Source organism: Petaurus breviceps, unplaced genomic scaffold, assembly GCF_028583685.1.
Source record: "Petaurus breviceps papuanus isolate PSGF00001 unplaced genomic scaffold, PetGlider_PUasm1.0 175, whole genome shotgun sequence".
Classification (NCBI taxonomy): domain Eukaryota; kingdom Metazoa; phylum Chordata; class Mammalia; order Diprotodontia; family Petauridae; genus Petaurus; species Petaurus breviceps.
In genome coordinates, this window is record NW_027185764.1 from 48,135,581 (window position 1) to 48,158,206 (window position 22,626).

Sequence of the window (22,626 nt, forward strand, 5' to 3'; positions counted from 1 at the left end):
CCCTCCCTCCCCCCAAAAAGAGATACAACCTGTTCTGGCTAAGCAGTCAATTGGAAGATGCTATTCCCTCTCATATAATAAGGGAATGCATACGGTCTTCTCCTAAAAGCAGGTCCCTGACATTTCCCACATGATCACCTCCATTTTAAGTGATCTGGGCATAGACAAAAGCAAAGCCCCTGTTACAAGAAAACGTTCACTATACATACGTCACAAGTTTGTTGTGAGTAAAGCACTGTATAAACCTTAAAGCTCTATACAAATATGAGTTGTAAGTATTCAGTCATAAGTATCTCTGATATAGAGGTACATCTACATCATTGAAATAATGGATCCACAAAATAGCCAAAACTCAACATATCCCAGATAGAATTCAAAATTGTCTCCAAATCTTCAGATTCTCCTATTTCTGTTGATGTCACCACTCCTGCTTATGACCTCAGTATCACCTTTGACTCCTCTGTTTATCTCACCTCCATGTCCAGTCAAGTTTACCTCCAAAATACCTCTCCAATCTATGCTATTCTGCCCATTTCCACACTACTACCCAAGGACAGGCCCTCCTCATAACCATCTTCCTGAATTACTGCAACAGCTTCTTATTCACTCTGCCTAGAGTTTTCCCCCCTCCAATCTATCTTCCTTAGGCACAAATATGATCATATGAATCCTGTGCTCAAAGCTCTTCAATGACTCCCTATGGTCTACTAAATAAAATCTAAACTTCTTTACCTGGTGTTCAATACTTTCAAAAACCTTTTCATCCTTATCCTACACTATGGTCCTTTCATATCTATTAGGGCAAGAAGATGAATACATTACTGTGTACTTATGTATGTGCCACATCCCACATTGATAATGTAAACTTCATAAGATCAGGAATCATATCTAATTATCTTTGTATCTCCCCCAATACTGTGAATAGTACTTTCTATATATTAGGCATCCATAAAATAAATTTCTTATAATCTTTATTTTCTTTTTATTGGAAAACATATTGAGTAGTTAAGTACTAGAGTAGCACCCATTTAAAAAAATATGAGATGAGCTTTTTATCCTCCAAGAACAGACTTGGAGACTACTTCCACACACCAACCCTATTAGACACCCCAAACATAACATATTCACACGTAGTAGAACCCGGTGTTAACAGTGATGTTGGAGAGCAGACATAACAGAATTTTATGGAACTTCCATTACCTTGTCAGAGCAAATGGATTCCTTTGTTTATACAAGGATGATTAACCCACTGTATAAGAAAAGGATGGTAAATTGAGGTGTAGTGTCTCAGGATTTTACTAATCATAAGAATTGACTAAAGAACAAGTCCTTGGATAATGTTCATCAAGGTAGAGGTAGAACATTCTGAAAATTCACAAATCATGGTTCTTCTGACCCTTTTCTTGGGAAAGAAAATATTTTTTCAAAGTAAAATATGGTTACCTCCCTTGAGCTTGGCATTCTATGTCACCCATGTCTAATACTTCTCCATCATTCCACATGACCAATAAATAAATGGCTAGTGTCTAATTAACATTGATTCTGCCTCCATATTATTTTTCACATCTGGGGAATCATATGATCTAAGAGCTGAATGGCTTCAAATTCTTTCAACCTTCTGACAAAGGCATGCCCTTAGGTAAATGGAAACTACATATAATCATAAGACCTTAGATCTTAAAGCTTGAAGGGACCTCAAAAGTCATGTAGCCCAATACCTTCATTAAACATAAAGGGAACCTGAGGCTCAGTTAGCTGAGATTCAGAAGGGGTCAATTCACCAAGTATTTACAGTGTACAACTCACCATCCTAGAATTGTGGTCCATAAATTTAATGTATCGTTAAAAAATAAATATAAAACATATTTAAAAGCTTAGGAAGACTGATTCAAAGTGAAATAATCAAAACCAGGAAGAATGATATGCAAAATGACTATAACAAAGTAAATGAAACACAAAACAAATGACTTTGCAAGTATTACCAAGAGAGAACCCAGAGAAGAGATAAGAAAAGTCATCTCCTTCCCCTCTTTGCAGACTTTGGGTGCAGAACATCACATATTCTGACAGACTCAGTTGATGTTAGTTGTATCAAAATAGTTTTTTACTGTTTTAGTCTCTGTTATAAGGAATGATTCCTGGGTGAGGAAAAGATGTATTTGAAAATGAAAGTGATATAAAAAGAAAAGATATCAATAATTAAGACACTGTTAAACCTATATTTCAAGACCAGCAAGTAATTTGTTCCTTGGAGTTCAATCGTAAAATCTTTATCTTCCTCTAAGGATTAGGTCAAATATCATCTCTTTGGAGAGGCTTCTCTGATTCCTCCAGATCTTAGTGTTTTATCTCTTATCAAATGCTTTAATTATACTTATCTATGTTCATACTGTTGTTCTCCATACACATCTTGAGGGCATGATAAGCATGAGAACCAGGGAACTCCCTCCCCTTAAAAAAATGGGAACTAGCCTGGAGAGAGATAAGGAAAGACAGAAGAATACCTGACCCACATAGCCATGCTATTTTGCTGTAACAAAGTCCTACCTGTTTCCTCTCTTCGGTCTCTGAATACAACAAGCATCTGCATATACAGTATAAAAGGCTAGTTTCCAAAAACCATCACTGAAAGCCTCGCTTCTCTCAATTTATTTATACTGGATGTAGGCAGCCCCAACATGAAAGAAAATCTAGTATACTCTTCAGCACTACTTAGAGCTATTCCTGATCCAACTCATCCTGTGCCCCACTGTCAGATTAATTTTGCTAGCACACATTGCTAGCACATCTCTTATTTGAGAACTCTCAGTTGCTTATTTCCCAGAATCTCAGATGGGATGAACCTCAGAGGCCATTTAACCTAATATATTTACTTTGACTTTCTGTTTGGCATAGTACCTGGCACAAAGTAGTAGCTGAATCAATATTTGTAGATTGAGTGACTGATGTTAGTATGCCCTCTGCAATATTCCCAACAATTAGTCAAGTAGCCTTCAAAAGGAGACTCTGCTCCTTCCCAAGGCACTCCATACCACTTAAGAGTAGCTCTCACTGTTAGGAAGTTCTTCCTTATATCTAATCTGGATAAGATTCTAAAACATCTACCCATTGCTCCTGGGTTTGCTCTCTGTCGTCTCATCCCTTTGCCACATAGCAATTCTTCAAATACTCGAAGAGAACTACCATGATTCTCTCAACCCTAACCCTTCTAAATGTTATCACCTCTTTCATCCCTTCCTCATATATCAAATCCTGGACAATTTCTATCTTGTCAATATTCCTCTCAAAATGGGTTACTCAGAACTGAAGACAATATGTCGGGTGTGGCCAGTGAAGGCAGGGCTCAGTGAGGCAACAGCCCACCATATTCTGGGCATTGTGACTCTCAATAGAGACTAAGGTCAATGTTAGCTTTTTTGACTGACAGGTCACACTCTTGCCTCATATTGAATTTTCAATCCTCCAGAATCCCAGGCCTTTTTCAGACAAACTGCTTTCTAGCAACATTTCCTCAATCTTGTACTGATTTTTTCAATCCAAATTTTAGAACTTTACATTTATCCCCACTTTCACCTTATTAATTCAACATGTTATTGTAAAACAATAACCCTTCTATTTATATTTATATTTTAAAATGGAAATGAATTAAGCCTTGATAACAATTAATGGATTAATACTTTCATTCACATCCAGTCCCTATGTCGGATGGTCACATTTTATATTCAGTATTCCCAAGCAGGAATTAAATAATCCTTTTGCTACTAGTTTTCTACTAGTAGTGCTTTTCACTTTCAAGGGGAACTAGGTGGCACAGTGGATAGAGTGCTGGGCATGAAGGTAAGAAGATCTGCATTCAGATCAGGCAAGTCACTTGACCTCTGTCTGCCTCAGTTTCCTCAAGTGTTAAAATTGGGATAATAATAGCACCTACCTTACAAGGTTCTTGTAAGGATACATATTGCCTGTAGTGTATTAGGCACTTAATGAATGCATGTCTGCTTTCCCCCTTCAAAGTATTGCAGTTTACAAGTCTTTAGCTTGTATTTAGAGATCACATCATCTAGTTCTTACTAAACTAACCTTTCCTGAGTGTGTATGTAATTTTTTTTAATCCTACAAAGATACCTTGGATTAAATATATTAGTAATAATGTGTGCATAAGAGAACAAGAAAATAGTAAAGTTGACATACCCCCTGCTCTCAAAACAAGACCTCCATTAGTAAGTGTTAAAAGCAATTAGGACCTAATCAAATCTGAGAAAACAGATTAAAAATACTCAAAATTATCAAGAAAATTATTTGAAGTTTGGATTTATATGCACTATAATTAACAATGAACCTTGTCCTAAGTGTATATTGTGCATTCTGATATAAGCTAATGATAGCATGAAGCCATCACAATCAACAAGACATTCAAAAGCTAAGCTTTTGGTGCCAAAAACAATGTAAGCATCCAGGCTATCTATAGCCATATGAAAAAATGTTCCAAATCACTACTAATTAGAAAAATGCAAATTAAAATGATTCAGAGATTCTTCTTCAAAGCCTTCAGAGTGGCAAAGATGACCCAAAAAAAATGAAAATAATGAATGTTGAGAGGGATATAGGAAAACAAACACATTGATGTGTCTGTGGATGGGTACAAGAATTTTGGAAAGGAATCTGGTATTACACACAAAAAAGTTACTGAATAGTAACTTTGACCCATCTAGGCTTATACCCAAAAGACATCAAAGACACAAGAAAAGGGTCTTTATGTACAAAAATATTTTGGGGAACTCTTTTTTTTGGTAGCAAAAATGTTGGAAACTAAGAGAATATCCATCAGTTAAGAAAGGGCTGAACAAATTGTGATATATGAATGTGATGAAGTATTATTGTGCTGTAAGCAAGGAAGAAATAGATGATTTTGAAAAGAATGGAAAGACTCATATGAACTGATGCACAGTGAAGTGAGTAGAACTGGGAAGAAAAATATGCACTAATATCAATAGTATGAAAATAAACAATTTTGAGGACTTTTACAAACTGGTGAAGAATGAAATGAGCAGAACCAGGATAATTTATACAACAATAACACATAAACAAAAAAATTTTGAAAACTGTAAGAACTCTGAATGATAAAATATCACTCATGTTTCCAGGTGACTAATGATGAAACCTTGGTCCCCAGAGACATGACAGATTTGGTGTGCAGAATGATATGTATATATAGACATAGACATAGACATACATAGTGGCAGTTGAGGGAATTTGTTTTTGCTTGATTATATAGATTTGTTACAAGAAATTTGTTTTCTTTTCTCCTCCCCCCCCCCCGCCATGGGACAAAGAGTGAGAGGGGGAGATAACAGGTTCCTTCTGATTGTTTTTAAATAGAGAAGTGGAGGGGACTATAGCTGTGGAATGTCACAAGTACTTTCAGATTAAATCACTTATTAGTTTTAGTTAACTACTTTACTTTGTTACAAAAAAAATCTCTCCATATAATCTCTCTGAATAATCTGAAAATGTTTATAATGTAAAAACAAAACATCAATAAAACTTTTTTAAAATGTGTGTATCATCTATAAAACTGCTCATTCCTACACACTTTAAAAATGTGGATAATTTTAACCTGTTTATAAGTTTTCCAAACAAAAAGAATAAGTGGGTTCTAAACCCATTTGTTGAAAATATAAAAAGAAACACCATGCACTTAATTTGAAAGAACTAATAAATGAACATAGAATGTACTAGCCAAATTTCAACAAAAACCTTTGCATATGTAATGGATGGGACTGAAAAATTAATGCCATGGGCCAATAAGTGTGCTCAGGTATGGGATATACTTTTTCCAAGTGGATCTATGTATCTTTTTCAGCTATGACTGTCAAGTACTGATGGAAACTAAACTCAGAATAAGACCTTTAAATCACAGTATCACAAAGTGTTCAACAAAGTTTATCTAAAATAATGAAACATATGAAATCACATTGCTCATAATGATAGTTTAGTGAGGATGTTGTATCATTAACAAATAAAATTTTATTTCTAATTTTTAAAATATTACTTCTTTCAATTTTGTTATCTCTATTTCTATTTTCATGTACATTTTGTCATATGCAAAATGTATTATTATGGTTGTATATGTATATAATTTCTAAATAAATATATATGCCTATATATGAGCTCAATTTTTTTAGTGATAGGGGTAAGTCCTCAAGATTAGAGGCTACAATTCTAGACTGTTAAAAATATTTTGGGACCTCATTCTGTTATCTAATGTGTAACTTATTCTTCCTAGCTTTATATTCACTGCAAAGATGATAATACTATGTATTTCTTTATACCATTCATCAGTAAAAACATTGACTAATATGGAGCCAAGGACAGCTCATTGCAGTGTTTCACTAGAGATCTTACTAGTTGTTAACATTAATTTATTGATGACTACACTTTGGGTCAATCTATTCAACCATGATTAAATCAATCTGAAAATATATAGCCTGAATTTCTTCATCTTGTCCATAAGCATAGTGAGGTATTTTCAGCAAGTTTTGCTGGAATTGATATGTGGCACCCAGGAAACCCCTTCGCACATTAGGGAAAACCAAAAAATAATACCTTGCATTCAAAATAATGTGTGTATCAGCCATGCAAAACCATGTTAACTGGGTCACCAATGATATATTTACCCATGGATCAAAGGATGTATTAGATCAAAATAAAAGACATTTAATCAAACAGCATAGCAAATACACACCCTCACCCATGCACACATGAAGTACATAATTCCACAAACTAGTATCCTACCAGTAAAGAAGAATACATTCAGAGAATACAAGAAGTTTAACTTGGCTCAAAAAGACCTACTTCAGAGCAAGCAGGAACAGATCAATGTATAGGATAATGGTTAGGAGGTGTGGGTGCCCTGATTTCTTTGGAGAAGGCCCCAAGGGAAATGAGATGGGAATAAGTCTTGTCCCCAGAGAATGTCCTAGGGCTAGAGATGGATCGGTCAATGAAGGTGGATAGTGAACCCACAGGTTGTGCTTGAAAGGGTAACCTAATTTTATGTATTGTTTTTAAAAGGGCTTTGTTATTTACTATTTTAATTCTGATTTTCAGAGTTTTCGTTTTTGTATTTAGTTTAAATAATTACTTTTCCTTTTTTTAGCTGCATGCTCAGTTTATTGACTTGTTCTTTCTCTCTTTTGTTGATGAAAAAATTCAAAGATATAAAATTTCTCTTATGGACAACTTTGGCTGCATTCCAAAAGTTTTGGAATGTTGTCTTATTGTTTGCTGTCTTTCTCTTTAATGAAATCATGTATAGTTTCTATGATGTGTTCTTTGATTTATCAATACTTTACGATTAAATTATTTTAGTCTTCATTTAAATTTAAATCCTTTATACAAAGGTACTTTTATAGATTAATTTCCATTTATTGATTATTCATTTTATTGTGCTGTGGTCAGTAACTATATGTTTAATAGTTCTGCTTTTTTGCATTTGTTAAAGTTCAATACCCTTGCATATGGACAATTTTTATAAAGGTGTCATGAACTGCTGAGAATATGCATATTCTTTTTCATTTCCATTTAGCAATTATCAAAGGACAGTGATATCTAACTAATTTTTAATTCCTACATTTTTATTAAATTTGACTATCTTAAAAGTTGACATTGACACCACTAGCCATTTTAAATTCCTTCCTTTAATTCAATTAACTTTTCTTTCAAGTGCTTAAATGTATTGTTAATGTGTTTTTGCTTGATGGGAAGATCTTTCCCATCCATTAATATGCCCATGTGATCTGCCTGGTCACATGGAAGTCTGAGTCATATGAGGCTGTGGTGGGAGAAGCTTGCAGAATTGGTGGAGTAGGAAGGGCAGAACCTGGAGGAAATTGGTCAGAGCAGTTAGAGCTGAGGGAGAGAGAAGAACCAGGCAACAAGCTCTGAGTGTTCATTTCTGGGAAGTCCCTAGCAGGGGGAAGGCTTGGGGATGGCTATGTCCTCTGCATTGTTATTGTGCATAGATGTCTTTGTTGCTACACTGGATTTGGCTTTCCAGTGTTGGGATTTGGCTTTCTGGTGTTTGAATAAATGTTTTGGTTCTGTCTTCCATGTGGAGAGTCTGTTATATGCAACTATAAATCACTTTAAAGAAACAAATGCAGATTAAACAATTGGAGAGATATTACATATTCACAACTGGACTATGCAAATATAATAAAAGTGATAATACTACCAAAATTAGTTTAGAGATTCAGTGCCAAACCAATCAAACTAACAAAAAGTTATTTCATGAAATTAGAAAAAAAAAAACAACAAAACTCATATAGAATGCAAATAGTCAAGAACTTCACAGTAATAATGGAAATAAAGTTAAAAAGAAAGGGACATAACACCATATCTAAACAGTATGCAGTAAATTGCACAGTAATCATAGTCAAAACTTAATAAATTAAGGACTGCTAGGTGGCACAGTGAATAGATCATAGGCCCTGGAGTCAGGAGGACCTGAGTTAAAATCCAGCCTCATACACTTAATACTTACTAGCCGTGTGGCCTTGAGTCACTTAAACCCAATTGCCCTGCCCTTCCCCCTCCAAAAGGCAAAAAAAAAAACCAAAAAAAAAAAAAACCTTTGTAAATTAAAAGTTGATCAGTGGAACACATTATGTTTGCAAAAACAAAACATGTTAACACAATTTTCAATCAACCCAAAAGATTCTACTACTAGGTATAGACTCACTAATAGATACAATATGTTGGGGAAACTGAAAAACAGTTTGGCAGAAATTAGATATAGACCAACATCTCATACGATATGGTTATGAGAATAAAAGGTCAGATCAAATCAAAGGAACAGAGAAGAAGATTTTTTTACAACTAAGAAAAGGGAAAGAGTTACTAACCACACAAATGTTAGAGGATCACAGGAGAAAAAAAGTGGATAAATTTGGCTACATAAATTTGCAAAGTTCACATACAAACAAAATCATTGCTTTTAGAATTGGAGACAACTAAGTGAGATCATAGATAAAGTGAAAGGACTATATTTAAAAATATATATATTTATAGCAGCATTTTTGTTGTAGTAAAACAATGGAAAATGTAGTGGGTCTTATCAGTTGGGGAATAACTGAACAAAATATAGCATACAATTGTGATAGGATATTATTGATCCATAAGAAATAAGAAAAAGAAATGAAAGCATAGAAAGTCAAAGAAACTTTAAAAAGACCAGTATAATTGATCACTATGAAGTTAGCAACAGAAGAAGAATGATTACAATAGCATAAAGGAAAACAACTCAAAAAACTTAAGAACTGTGACCAATGCAATGACCAAGCATGACTTCAGAAAACTGAGGATAGAATATGTTTCTCACCTCTTGGTTGAGAGGTGATAATCTAGAGATGCAACCAACTTATGGCATAGTTTTGCTCCCTGTACCTATTTATTATAATAGAAGCCTTCTATGGTGGGGGGAGGGGGAGGAGGAGGAAGAATTGGGGAGAGAATTTGCTGAGTGATATTGATGCAAAGAAAAGAAGAAAAGAAAGAAAATAACATCAGTGAAACAATTTTTTTTTTAACAAGTACATGGAAGAAAGTACGAGAAAGTTGAAAAGGGAGCAGAAATGAACAGAGCGATACTGTCACTGTCACGTTCAACTTACTATACACTTTAAATAAAAAAATAGATGTAAGAGAATTCCATAGTTTCACATATAATCCTTATTTTCTGTTCTTTGTATTACAAAAATTCATATTTGTTGGTGTTTAAATTCATAATTAAAAATTAATACAATGAAGATAGAAAGAAGATGCTAATATTTGCCCCCATAAAGGACAGTTAGGATGTGTTTTCATTTTCTTTTTCTTTTGGAGGGATAAAGTAGAGCAATTGGGGTTAAATGACTTGCCCAAGGTCACAGCTGTAAGTATCATGTGTCTGAGGCTGAATTTGAACTCAGGTCCTCCTGTGCCACCTAGCTGCCCCTTGTTGGGGCAGTCCTAATTCAGCCATATTGTAAAAAGCATATGAATTAATATATTTAGAGAAAGATATCCAGTTAGTTCAATATCAAATGGTTATATCTGTACAGCTTTAAATTATTATGCCAATTAATCAATCCACCACCATTTATTAGACACCTACTATGTGCTAAGAATTAGGGATGCAAATACAAAAAATGAAACAATACCTAATTTCAAGGATCTTACTTTCTAAATGTTCTTGACAGTAGGCACAACTGTTACTTTGACTACTCTCCATAGTATGGAATCCAGTGATAATAAGCACTTAATAAATATTAATCGGTTGGTTGATTGATTTCATCTCAAGAATAATAAGCCTGATCTCCTGGAAAGAAAAAGGTTTTCCTGGAAATAAATTCTTCATATAAGCAAAATGAGAAGAGTTTGGGATTAAAAATACTACATAGAAAAGTATGAGCAAGCTTTACTGTATGATAATCTAATATTGGCAGAGAAAAACTCTCTCCTTATACCCAATGGCAGACTTGTTCTAAAGTAATAGATGAAAATTGTTTCCTGGATGAAACAAAAGAAAATGAAAAGCCAATGCCCCGTTTGATTTGATTATCTAAACTCCACTTCGTCCAAAGTGAAGTCAGTAAAAATAGATTAAAAATAATGAGGATACTTAAATTATAATCCCGATAGTATCTAGTAGCAAAAATATGTCTTTTTACCACATCCTGACGTGGTTCCTATTTAGACTATACCAATTTTGTGAAAAGCTAGCCATGTTAACTAGAAGAGTGAGTTAATACATAGTTTTTCTTAACCTCTTTTTTTTAATGGCATGAACACCTGGCAATTTGGTGAAAGCTTTGGACACCTCAGAATCATGGCTTTTTAAAAATTCATAATTGAAGAAAATGCTAAATTTCAGTTAGAGGTTATTGAAAATAAAGTTGAAATTTTTTCCATCTAGTCAGTCAATAAACATTTATTAAGTGCCTACTGTGTACCAGGCACCGTGCTAAATTCTGGGGACATAAAGAAAGACCACTGTCTAATGGCAGATAAAACATGCAAACCACTATGTACAACAAAGCCTTTATAGGATAAATAGAAATAGTCAAGAGGGAAGATGATAGAATTAAGAAGGATTAGCAGAGGCTTCTTACAGAAGGTGGGATTCTTGACCAATATGAAGGAAGACAGATGAGAAAGAATAAAATGAGGAGGGAGAGCATCCCAGGCATGAGGAGCCCAGAGTCAAGAGGTGGAGTATTCTGTTTGAGAACTAGCAATCACAGAACATGGGGTGGGAGGGGGGCCTGAAATCTAGCTACAGACATCTTGGGCATCTGTGAACTCCGGGTTAAGAACCTTATCACCGTCTGTAATAACTTTATGGAATCTCAGTAGGGCCCCACTAAAGATTACTTTTATTTTTCCCTGCTGGTTTACTCATTCAAATCTTGACTTCTTACCATTGTGTTCTATGTTCAGCTTTTGAACAGGCAATAAAAATATTCATCACTGGCCAGTTTGTTTTAAACTATATCCACTTTACTGAGTAGCAACTATGTAACTCATCAGGTTATATCATTAGGTTATCATCATGTATCATTAGGTTACAAACTCTATCATACATAGGCTATAGATGTTTTCCAGAGATAAAAAGTAGGCAAAGTTTTCCATTCAAGGTTTTCATACAAACAGAGAGAGATAGAGACCGAGAGAAAGAGACACACAGAGAGAGAGCCAGAGACAGACAAAGAGACAGAGACAGACAAATAGACAGAGACAGAGACAGACAAATAGACAGAGACAGAGACAGACAAATAGAGACAGAGACAGAGACAGAGACAGACAAATAGAGACAGAGAGAGACAGAGACAGACAAATAGACAGAGACAGACAAATAGACAGAGACAGAGACAGACAAATAGACAGAGACAGAGAGAATTCCATCTAAATAGAAATGTAAAATTAATGAAAAAGGACACATGGCCAATAAGGAAACTGCATGTCAGGCAATAGGGAAGTGCCGAAATGAAGAGGTGATGGAATCCTTGAAGCTGATTAATCTTCCTTGTAGCCTTTCTTTCTTGCCTCAAACTCTACGGATATTTTTTTACCCAAGGCTAGTCCTACCGAGCGTATAAGATAATTTGGCCCAAATTCTTCAGAATAAAGTTGATTCTCTGGTTTGGTAGTTAGAATATAGTCACCTTGAGAATACTCGAACATTGATAAAGTTACCTTTAGTAGCTTCAGCTTTTCTGCAGACAAGGATTTGTACTTTATAGTCTTCCAAGCCTCAGCTTTCAGAAGTACGCAAGTAGTTAATTTATCAAATCAATTCTCTGGTCTTGAAACATCAGTTAGGGAGAAGTCATGATTTTACAGCAGTTTGTAAATCCCTAGCCTCCACTGACAGGGCTCCTTTTCCATTGTGCAGCTTGAACATTATGACTCAAGCTTACTCATCTGGACTAAGAATGAATTAAATTTTTCAGAGTAAAAATCTGAAAGAGAAAGTACACACATGTAATTCCAAGTTGCTGTTTTTAGAACAGGGCCTTTCTCTGGAGAGATTTTAAGAATGTATTGCCATACTGTTCCGTAGCTGTTCTCTTTACTTTGATGTCCTGGTAACAGTTTGTAGCTAAAAATAAAATCTGACATAAGAAATACAATTAGTTCAATGAGAAGCCATTTATGATCTGACCACAGATTAAAAAAAAAGAGGAAAAAGTGAGATATTAATTTGACTGACATATGCAAATAGAGATATTCATAGAGATACACACATGACAGGCAAAACAAAGCAAAAACTGGGTTTATCAGGAGATAGTTTGACCTCAAGCTTTTGTACACACTACCCATCACACAGGACTGTCTTTTAAGCATGCAGAACTTCAATTTCTCAGATGTAAAAGAGGAATGATGATGTCTACACTATGTATATCATAGAAGATATTGTGTGAAGAGGGTCCTTTGTGAAATCTTAAAACTCTCTAGAAATGTGGATGATGATAATAATGAAAGTTCTTTGAAGACTGTAAAACTCTTTACTAGATAGCCAGGTGGTTCAGTGGATAGAGCACTGGGCCTGGAGTCAGGAACACCTAAGTTCAAATCCAACCTCAGACACTTACTAGCTGTGTGACCCTGGGCAAGTCACTTAACCTCTGTTTGCCTTACTCCACCCAGAGAAGGAAATGGCACTCTTTTCCAGTATCTTTACCAAGAAAATTCCATGGATAGTAAGGTCCACAGGGTCATGAAGAGTCAGACACAACTGAATAACAAAAGGACTTTACTCACATTATTCCAATTAACTTCACAACTCTGTAAAGTTATCATTATCCTTATTTTACAAAAGAGGAAACTGAGACTCAGAGAGGTCAAATGACTTGTACTTGGTAACTCAGCTAGTAAGTGTCACAGGCAGGATTCAAACACTTCCTTATATATTAGCATCTCCTTTCTTTCTTCATCATATTAATTTAATTTTTTTTTATATTATGAACTTAAACATCAACCAACATGAATCAGGTCTTCCTGACTCTGAGTCCAACACTTAATCTACTATGTCCCACTGCTTCACTCATTATGATATGTAAATACATAAGACTGAACAGGCTTGGGGCTGAAGAAGACTTTAAAGATCATTTTATCGAACTCCCCCTTCATTTTACAGATAAGGAAACTGAGACCCAGGAATATGATGTGATTCACCCAAGATCACTGAAGTAGAGAGTGGCATTGGTGAGGTTTCAGTCAGTTTCTCAGATTCCCAAAATCAGTGTTCTTACCATCATACTATGTGTGTATGTGTGTGTGTGTGTGTGTGTGTATACACTCTTTAACCAGAAATTAAACCTGGTGGTAGGTATGTATATACATATATTAAATATTATATATTCAATATAATGCAATTTTATGTAATTCAAAAATGTTTACTGAGTGCCTACTATGTGCAAAGAACACACTGTCCTAGGCATTCTGGAGGATATAAAGACAAATAAGAATATCTACTTTTGCAAAGTTGTTATGAGGAAAGTCCTAAAGCTTAAATTGCTTTATCAATGTGAATTCCCATTGTCATTCTTATGATGATTCTATCTGTGCACTCAAGGAGTTTGAACTTGAAATCTAGAAAATGAGAATAGGAAATGGATCCCCAAAAGCAAATTCCCAAATACAAGATGGAGGTGGGCATGGGGAGGGTATCAGAAAATTATTTGAGGAATTTAGTGGACTGCAAGTTCAATATTAATAAATAGTGTGATATTATCACAAAACCCTCAATTCACTTTCCTTGAAACTATTCTGATAAAAACTCCCAAGAACCAGCATCCTATAGCTGTCTCTTTTGCTACATCCATAGTTGGTAATTCCATGTATGGCAGCTGACATCTAAATGGGAGTGAGAGAAATAGAATAATCTGCCCTCTCTCTACCCAGCTCCAACAATGTGACTATTCCTGAAAAGGTCATGGGATTAAAGAAATAATTTTCCATTGTTGTTCCTTTTCCAGGATTCTCCTGAAAAAGAAATGTGGTTTCTGAATACTTGTGGGAACTAGAATAGAGGAGAAAATGTGCCATTCATATAATGAGGTCAGGTTGCACTACTTCCTTGGGCAAAACTTCCAATATAGGTACTCATGGCGGGTGAAGCTGAGATCTAGAGGAGACACACGACTTGGAGATGTGCAATTTTGTTTGACTGGAAGTAGTAGGTAAGGCCTCTGGAAGTTTTGCTCTTGACTTCTCCTGGCTTTCTCTTCCTTGCTAGCTGGACCACCAGAAGTGCCACCAGGCTGAATCAACGGTCTTTTCTTTTCTAAGAAGCCATAATGAAGTATCCAGGTCTGGTTTTTCTCTCCTACTTTTGTTCTTGCCTGCTGGATTTCAAGCAGAAAGGATGCCCCAATTCTCCCCTTCTTCTGAGTCGGTCAGAGGAGTGGAGATTTGGCTGTGCTCTCCTAATTTCCCCTCCTTTTTTCTCAGTATCTGCTAGAAAAGCCAAAGTGGAAGCTTGTCCCACTGGGCCAAGGAAAGATAATACTGTTCAATTTTCTGCCAAGAATAATTGTTTTATATTTCTAGTATTATTGTTAAGGATTCTGTTTTAATTAAATAGGAGCCATATTTAATAAATTGGTATGTTCATTACTAAGCTAATAATTTACCATATGTTTATGTATATGTGTAATCACTTATGTTCATAAATGCATGTGTGTGTGTGTGTTTTATGCCCACTAAATAAACCTATCTCTAGAACAACACTATAGCTAATTTGAGTAAAGTTTTATAGGCCTATAGCACCAATTCCCAAAAGATCCTGGGAAACCTAATGCCCTAATAGATTTGAGGATGAAAAATATTTGAGAAATGATGGAAGATTCAGAAAGGAATTCAAACATGTGACTGCCCCCCAAAAAACTAGTGCCACCTTAGATTACGCTGAGAGGCATTCTGTTCATATCTAGAGTATTGTATTCAATTCAGAGTAATACACTTTAGAAAGGACATTTATAACCTGGAGATCTTCCAGGGAAAGGTGACCAGGATGTCATATGAGAATCAGCTGAATGGACCAGAAACGTTTCACCTAGAAAAGCAAAGATGTGGAGGAAAGATCCTTAGCCTGGGGTGTGTGACATTATTGGGCTTTTAAAAAATATATATTTTGATCATTGTACTTCAATGTAATTGATTTCTTTTGTAATCCATATTTTAAAAAATTGTTCTGAGAATAGGTCCGTAGGTTTTATTAGATTGCTAAGGGGTCTATGACACAAAAAGGATTAAGAACCCCTTCTCTTAGGGATACATTATGCCTTTCTTTTTATGGTTGAAGGGCTGAAATATGGAAAAAGAATAGGGGATAGCACAGGGGGAAGGGGGAAGAATTAGGTTTGTTTTATTGGACCCCAGAGGATAGAGCTGAGATCACCAAGTGGAGGTTTCAGAGAAGAAGATTTAAGTTTGACATATGAAAGCATTTCCTAACTGTCCAAAAATTAAATGCATCAACTCTGGGAGCAGTGGTTTCTCCATCACTAGAAGTCTTTAAGTGAAAGCTGGATGATCTCTCTGTTGGGGGGTGTTTTAGAAAGGACTCTTGTCCCGATACAGGTGGAACTGAGTGGCTTTTAAGGTCCCTTGCAACTCTGCAATTCTGTATATGCAAAAACAAATAATATACAAAGCATCAGGCAGAATTTATCTTTATAGGTCACCCAAGACATTTCTGTTTGATTCCCAACATTTCTCCTGGTGTATTTAAAATGTATAAATAATATTATACCCACCCTATGACAGAGAGGCCATGGTTTAATATACACAATAAGAAATGCATTGTTGGATGTGGCCAAAGTGAAACCAAGTTTTGCTTGGCTATGCTTATATGATACAAATTTCTGACTTTCTTTCTTTTGAATGAGTGCATAGAAATGTGAGGGAGAAAAAATTTAATGTTTGGTAATTTTTAAATAAATTAAAATTAAATGACCACCCCCCCAAACCTCTAAACAGCTGGCATAAAAGATAGCCATGAAACTGTGATCAGAAAGAGCAAAAATTAAATTTTAAGCAAAGGTGCACATTAAGGATACACTCTATGGAGGATTAATATGAGAACATAAATGAAATCATATAGAAGAAGAAGGCATGGATGAGTCGTGACCGGCACCCACAAGAGGAATATCCATCTTCATAAAGTTTCAGATCCATTGAAATATTTTTAAACTATAGTTTAGACTATTTAACTATTAACTAAATATAGTATTTAAACTGCTATGATAACTCACATTTATGGTAGCATTTTAACTTGACATTTTCTGCCTCTACTTCTAAGGTTCACTTGTTTTGAAGACCCCAGAAAATGAGCTATGAGACAAGTATGTCTCAAAGACGGTAAAGTTGTTCATTCTTTCCAGAAAAACTCCAGGAAATGTGATTTGAGCAGGATGTGGATAAATTCCTTATCTTCATGACCTTTATACCAACTTCCTGTGCGATGGTATGAAGGGGGAGGGGAAAGTCCCTTCTGAGAAGATACTTCAGTAATAAGATTTTCTCTTCTAGCTTTCTTAGCTGCAAAGTCATATGGGTCTATTATACCTACACATGAAAATAACAGGGGCTTCATCTAAACTATAGTAGACAGGCAGTGAGAAGAACAACAGGTTAAGAATCAAGAGACCAGAGTCTAGTCCCAGTGCTATTACTCGATGTCTAAGTTTTGACTTCTCCAAACCAGGGAATGGACTATATTCATTAGGTAGTACTCATTAGGAGACACTGCTAGAGCTAAAATTCCATTTTTCTATGTTATTTTTTTTATTTTGCTTTTTGGAGGGGGGGGAGGGCAGGGCAATTAGGGTTAAGTGACTTGCCCGAGGTCACATGGCTAGAAAGTGTTAAGTGTCTGAGGCAAGATTCAAACTCAGGTCCTCCTGACTTCAGGGCCAGTGCTGTATTCACTGAACCACCTAGCTGCCCCTTTCTATGTTATTTTAAAACTACCAATATCTGAGGTCTTATTGCAGACTCTTTGAAAAAATTGACTGTTCTGGCTAAAAAAAATGAAACTTTTTTTTTTAGTTTCCCAGAACTTTTTTAAGGTCAATCAATGGTAAGAGTCTTTTGTTTGACTTCCAAGATACCCCTATGTTGTTTAAAACACAAACACGCTAGCGTTGGGTTAAGACAAAGCAAGTAAAATAAGTAAAAACCAAAGAAATGTATCTGAGTCTTTCCCATGCTTTAGCTGAGCAAGATATAAAAACTAAAAAAAAAAAAAAGACATGAATAATACCAAGTGAATTGGATGTTCTTCTTAATAATTCATCATATTGTTCTACCATTGTTATTAAGTCAATTTGGGAAGGTATCTGATGATGATAATTGTAATCTGTGTGCCCCCCTTCGAAAAACACTTTCACAAACGACATTGAACAATCTGACATGTGTATATAACTTTTCATTGTCAGGTCTTTCCCATAAAATAGAATGTAACAGTTATTAGGTACCTTGTTCTTAAGACAGAAGAATTATTTTTCTAAAACTCTATATGAAAGCTAGGGAGAACAACAGCAAGAGGAAGAACAAGGAGAACAAGAGGAAGAAGAAGAAAAACAACAAGAGGATGAAGAAGGAGGAGGAGGAAGAGGAGGAGGAGAAGAAGAACAAGGAGGAGGAGGAGGAGGAGGAGGAGAAGAACAAAAAGAACAAGAACAAGAAGACAATGAAAACAAATTTGGTTCAATGCCTCTAAAATCACTCAAGTTTTCCAAGTACAAAAGTATGGGTCATTCAGCAAACTATATTTACTGTATACTTACATGGCAGCTCTTTAATTGTTATAATTATGATGCAGATATATAATTGAAACAGATGTTCCTCTTCTCTTTCAGAAAAACACAAGAAAAGTGTAAACTTGCTGATATTGCATGGAACAGCTCCATAGAACAACGGGGGGAAGAAAAGACATTAGCACATGACAATATTAGTTTTTACTACACCACTAATTACATAAAAAGTATAACTTGAGAACACTAAATCAATATAATTTTCAACACAACAGAAGGGAAACAAATAGATTTGTATGCTGGCCTATTTCACATCTGTAGTTGGGGAAACACTTCTGAAAGAATCAGTATTTGGTTGGGTTTGGTTTTTTTTTAAGCCACTGTTGCTTTCAGAACACAAGGGGAAGCAGGGAACTCTCTAGTATGTGCCCATAGAATATGTATTAGAATGATCCCCAGGACAGTGCTTGGCACGAAGTAGGTATTTAACAAATGTTGATTGATTGAAGACTTTCTGTTCTGACATTTCTAGTGCTTGTCCAGAGTCCCTAAAAATCCTTTGGAATAAAATATGCTCTTAATACTTAGAGACAAATTAATTCAAAATAGTTATCTTCACATGTCATTTAAGGCCTCAAATATGACATAAAAATTGGATTCTTAGTCAATAAAGCAGATAAACAGAGAATTTAAAAGACTGCCAGATGTGCCCCCTTTCTTCTGTACTAACCAAGGCCTGAATATTTTGGGAGATGTTATTATGTGAATTTTATTTTCCTTAATGATCAGTGTTTTTATATAAATATGTCCTGAAGTTATATTAAGGTGAGGGAGTTTTTAACAATTCAAAATTGTTTCTTTTTTAATTTAAAAATAAATACTTATAAAAATAAATGGTGCAACTCATGGGTTCCCAATGCACCAATAAAAAGTTTGTCATAGCTTTCCTGGGACTCTCGGATGTCGTGCTTCTATTTTTATAAGAACAGGCTGATTTGTCTTAGGCTATTACTGTCTATTACTGCTGGAAGTCTTGGGGAAAGGTGGGAAGCAGCAAATTCTGGCAATCTGCCTAAAGAGAAATCAATGAAACAAATTAATCCTTCACAGGCTGCAGTGGCACAGTAATCCATCACTCAGAGCTGCTTTTATATACCAAATCAGAGAGCAGAGGAAAGAGCCCTGAGGGACATCACAGACAACAACTTACACCAATACTGGGAAAATACAGGGGAATCAGTTTATTTAAAGAGGATAGATTTCAGTTGATTGCCTATTTCATCAAATAAAGATTTTTCTTGCATAATGTTGTGAACCCAAGGCTACATCTTCAGAATTCTGTACTACTTTTGCAGCTGACATCAATAGGGTGTGAATTTTTTTTAATTATTAGCATCATTAGCAACTAAGAGCAAATATCTACAAATGTTGTGTTATTTTTTCTATTCAATTTCCAAGTGTTTAATACACTCAAAGCTTTCCAGTAAGGACTAACTACAAATGTGCCCGCCAGACTACAACTTAACTTACTAGCTTCTGATAGGTCACCTTTGAGAGGTCCTTTCATGTACAGAATGGAATAATTCAAAGTGTGTGACTTTCTAAGTACTGTGCTAAGTTTAAAGACTTGAAAAATGTCATTCTACTACACAGTGTAAATTCTTTTGAGCAAATTAAGCTCAATAAACAAATAATTTTTTTAGATTATAAAATTTCTTCATCCTTTAATTCACTTACTAATGCTGGTAGACACCCTTTAATCTGTTTTGTTGCTGAGAGAACACACTGCCAAATTGTTACCACTATCAATGCATCTTCATCAAGGTCTATACAGTACAATATATTCATGAGTGTAAACATAGATCATAGCAATGTCTGCATATGTGCCTGTTCAAGCACATGCATACAGTTCTACCCCTGAGGATTATCTTTACACAGAACAATGAGCTCTAAATGACAGTATATTCCCATGATGAAAAACAGTGATTGACAAGAAATATATGATCCACGTTGTATCGCTGTTGTCAAACATATACTTCATTTGTGGAGTTCAATGTAAATAGTAATCAGAGGGAAAGAATTTTCAAAGCCTCAGACAAACCTTGTCCAGATCCTGGCCCAAAGAAGAAAGATAAATCTAAATAGTGCTAACTGGACAATCTCTAAATAGCATGTTTGATTCTAAGGGCCATGACCATATGATTGCAATTCCTAGCCATGCTTATGCATTTTTTAATTCAATGCATGGATCTGGCATTTATTGATTTAATAAGGTTAAGGGAATTTCACAGTAGTTGCTACTGATGAACTGTCAGAAATTTAATTTAGTGAAATTCTTAGGTAAGAATAGGAGAGAGAGATAACCAATGTAAGTTAGAGAAGACAGATCTCAACATACAAAGTTCCCCTTTCGGCTGAAATGGTGCCTGAAGGAGAGCCTGGCCAGAACGAGAAATTTTTCTGGTCTACTGAAAGCATACCCATTGCAGTTCATAGCAAAGCTTCTTAGCCAGCTTACTTGGCCCTTCTGATATCTTCTGGAATTAAGGTGGTGCCCAAAGGGCAACATAGTGTGAAACCCTTTAGGAGTCAGACTAATGGCTAGTGGCCTTACTACCATTATGGTCTGACTGAATCAAGAGAGTTTCTTGCCATATCAGAATAAGCAAGTAACAACCCAGGCTAAGTCCCCACCCGGCCCCCACTGCACACACAAACACATACCCCTTTCTTTGCCTCATGAAGTCTCACCAGTCCCAGACATGCTCCCTTACCTTGATATCTAACATGGTTTCAAAGCAGGAAGGCCGCAAATTATCCCTGGGCCCTGGCCTTTTCCACAGAACCATCAGGGCAAGGAAAGGAGAGGCAGGAAATGTATCTTCCTGGAAAGGATTCTGCCCAAACATAATAACCAAAGTGGAGTGGGGGGAAGGGGAGGGAGCGGGGTGGTGGTGTAAGATATAGTAACAAAATGAGTAACGACTAGAGTGAGGTCCTTGGTCAGGAAAGGGAAGAAAAATGTCCAGATATTTCCGCCACATCTATCAAAAGGTATCACTCGTGAGAGAACTTTTTTGTCAGAACCGGAGTGGCTAACCTGTTTGTAGGGTCGTCTCCTGCCCGGCACACCTGGAAAGCATGTTTTCCTCCGTTTTCCCGGGACTTTGAAGAAGCGGATAATCTGAGAAGCCAGCGCTGCTGTTGCCCGGGTCAGTAAAACTATGCTAATTGGTGAACCTAATTGCTTCAAGCAGTCTTGTCTCTAAACAGGGAGAGCCCAGTTGATGGAGTCGGTCTGTTCCTAATAAAATGAAGAAGCACTGAATTAAATTCCCAAGGAAGGCCCTATAAAAGTTTCCACCCTGTAACCAAATGACTTCACCTACGCTATTATCCCTCGAATGACATCTTTGAAAGAAAGCAGACCCCATTCGGCCTCCATATTCATAAATTGGCTCTGCTCAGGCCAGTCAATCTGGATTGATTTAAAAAGGCTTTTTCATCCTTCCAATCAAATGAAGTCATTGTTAATTAGATGCTTTCTGTTAACAATGTCACTCTTCCCGGAATTACCTGCTCACACTTCGAAAGCCGGCTAGGGCAACATCTGGAACAGCGGTTCCTTTCAGTCAGTCCTCAGCACAGCTTGGCTGCACAGTGGTGGTATTTCCTCTTCTCGATCCCTGTCTGAAGGAAGATACTATTCAGTGTCCTGGTGGCGATCTCAACGCCAGCGCTATCATTTGGAGAGATTACAAATATCTCTGGATAAACTCCTTAGACTGTACTCTTTCAAGACCTGTTTCTGCAAAACATACACACCAGTTTCTCGGCTTTGGAACAGCTTTGAAGAGGAATGTTTCTGAACTTGAGTGCGAATAAAGTTGCTTTCCGACCGTTTGCACCCACACCAAAAGCTCATCACCCCCAGAAAACTGGGTTTAGGGACCCTCTCCATGCCTTATTATCCCTGACACTTCCAGGTGAACATCTGTTGAAGCTGCCACTGACTACGCGCAGCACAGACTGCTTTGGCGCTTACTGGCCTTTGAAAGGAAATGCTTTTTCGGAGAAGCACTAGAAAGATTTCAGCTATGGAGAATAGGGGAAGGGGGAGGGTGCAGTTGCAGACACGGTTTTTTGCGCTCTCGATTTTTCACCACTACTATGTTTGTGGTCTGGGGAAGGGAGCAGACGGGATCCCAAGCGGCATCCCTTGACTGCGTCTGGCAAACTGCACGCAGGAGAGAAATAGAAGAGGTCAATGAGGACTGACGCTCTCCCTGAGCCTAGAATGAACTGCCCAGAGCTAGAAAGC

The 22,626-nt window shown here is 36.3% G+C and overlaps 1 long non-coding RNA gene across 9 annotated transcripts in view; it reads right to left on the reverse strand.

Moving 5' to 3' along the window:
- The window catches only part of LOC138158837 (uncharacterized), a 106,256-nt gene extending 83,904 nt beyond the window's left edge, over positions 1-22,352 (reverse strand). For 6 of the 9 annotated variants that reach the window (XR_011167749.1, XR_011167744.1, XR_011167746.1 and 3 more), the window contains exons 1-4: positions 21,882-22,352; positions 21,080-21,609; positions 18,339-18,455; positions 12,238-12,503 (exon numbers count right to left, since the gene is read on the reverse strand). This is a non-coding gene — a long non-coding RNA (uncharacterized lncRNA). The remainder of the gene's footprint in view (positions 1-12,237; positions 12,504-18,338; positions 18,456-21,079; positions 21,610-21,881) is intronic. The other 3 variants (XR_011167745.1, XR_011167747.1, XR_011167748.1) reach the window with 2 other exon arrangements.
- Between the last annotated feature and the right edge of the window lie 274 nt (positions 22,353-22,626).